Raw genomic sequence first — 2218 nt, forward strand, 5'->3', positions numbered from 1 at the left:
TTATAATATATTGCACTGACTAGTGATTGCAGGCTTTCATGATATCAAGTAGATTATTTATGAACTAAACCCAGACAAACAGTGTTGATAAACATACATGTAGTGTGAACTATGGACCTACTGTAGGCTATAGCCATTAGTCTCCATGCAGTTAATAATCACATTAATATTGAGTGATACATTGCAATGGAATAAATGAATTAGGGAAATGATCAATGAGAGAGGAAGTGAGAGTGAAAGAAAGAGGGAGAGGGGGAATTACAACATACCAGTTGCACTGCCACTCTCAGGTAATCTCTCTCCAGGAAACAATGGGAAAGGATCCTAAAGTAAATGACAAGAACATTAACATGTAAGGTGTTAATCTAAGCAAATAAAGCAATAGACTTTATTAGACTACTGTATAGTGGGTATATTCCATTCGAGTTTAATTTCATTCTTTTCGTTCTCATTCCTTGTGGAACGAACATTTTCCAAACGAAAAAGGCGTTTCCTCAATGCCACGTGTGCAAAATGGCTGCTTAGAACGAACATTTTTCCAGACAAAATATACCCGCTATACGGTACAATGAGAAGATTAACATAATGTTATGAAGCAATTACAATCAATAGGAAGCATGTGTTGTGTCTACAAGGCACAAGTAGTCAGGGGGAATTCCCTAACCCATAATGAGCTACTTGAGGCTGCATGCCTTCATCGTCATGTCATGGTCAGAGAAATGAAGATGAGTTACTTCATCATTAATATTCTAATAACCTTCTCTTATACTGCAGGACAAGTCTTTCAAGGACATTTCTGTCTTACCTTGCAGAGCTATACTAATAATACTATATACTAGTAGTATTATAATATTATATACCTTAAGCCTACTATTTTTAGCGTCTACTAAATTTAGCTATATTAGCGAGAGAGCTTTAAACTGCTAAATTAAATAGACACCAAAATAATTATTATTCATTATAATGGTTATTATTTATAGTTAATTTGGTTAAAAATGCTAAAATTAGTAACGCTAAACATGACTTTTGCTGATTTTGCTAAAATTAGTAGACGCAAATAATAGTAGGCTTAAGGTACTACTCAAGTCTGACTTCACTTTAGGCAGCAATCAAAAATACAAAATGCTCAAACTGACCAACAGTTACAGACAAAAAATCAAAATGCAAGAATTAAGAATGCAAAAAGTAAAGCTGCAATCTCTTGTTAATTAAAGGGGTTTACCCACTAAGAGAATGTCCATTGCCCATAAGTAGCAGTAATTATTATTGTTTTAAGTAAAATAATACTTTACCAAATAAGGAAGATGCTACTAGCCACACTCTACACTAAATATGTAATTACATCTAGAGGCAGTTGAAGGTAATGATTCCAAATAATGAAATGAAAAGGTTAAGAAATAATGACCAACACTTAAATAAACTTGTTATGGTTCATAACCAGCAGCAATGAAGTTAAGTAGATGCCATAGAAATTAATGAGCTATTATGGTCTGACCAATAACCCATTTAATAACCAATATTACTAGTAATATATGTACATGTATATCACTATTATCATTATTAGTAAGTATCATCATCATCATTATTATTATTATTATTATTATTATTATTATTAATTATTTACCCCATGGAGTCTTATTTCTCTGTGTCCAAATCTCAGTTCGTATAACTTCCCATCAACTATTGGTTTACTATTGGGAACAGAATCAAAGTAAAGTACATGTAACCATACAACATGAACATGAATTAATGAACCACACAGTACATGTACATGTACACATGAATGTAATAGCTACTTTATATACATTACATATAGCACCTCTCTCTCTCTCTCTCTTCATTTCTCTCTCTTCCTTTACATCCACTGTAAATCAATAGCTAATTTTTGCAAGTTAAAAAAAATTCATGGGTTCAGTTCTTAATTTGGCAATATTTCAAAAAATTCAAAATGACCCAAATAAATATTTTCGACCTAATCCTAATCCCAATTATACATGCACATGTACATATGCACAAGCCCCACCCACTTACTTGATATCAATAGGATGTTCCACTTGACAGTAGTGGCCCGGGGGGATGGTAACGAAGGGAAGAGGCCCGGCTTCAAGAGAATGATTGTCCTGTAGGACAAGATTCTGCGGTCCAATCTCCACAGTAGTTATATTAGTATTCTGTAGAGGGACAGGAAATAGAGGGAGAAGAAGGAAATTGACATTAT

The 2218-nt window shown here is 33.5% G+C and overlaps 1 long non-coding RNA gene across 1 annotated transcript; it reads right to left on the reverse strand.

Annotated features, from left to right (window-relative positions):
• Positions 1-262: 262 nt before the first annotated feature.
• Positions 263-2199, reverse strand: LOC109591584 (uncharacterized). Its single transcript, XR_002189884.1, has 3 exons — positions 2032-2199; positions 1625-1691; positions 263-324 (listed from the first exon to the last, which is right to left on the reverse strand). It is a non-coding gene; the product is annotated as an uncharacterized LOC109591584 (long non-coding RNA).
• Between the last annotated feature and the right edge of the window lie 19 nt (positions 2200-2218).

The sequence above is a fragment of the Amphimedon queenslandica genome, unplaced genomic scaffold, assembly GCF_000090795.2.
Source record: "Amphimedon queenslandica unplaced genomic scaffold, v1.1 AMPQUscaffold_7785_Cont20268, whole genome shotgun sequence".
Classification (NCBI taxonomy): Eukaryota; Metazoa; Porifera; class Demospongiae; order Haplosclerida; family Niphatidae; genus Amphimedon; species Amphimedon queenslandica.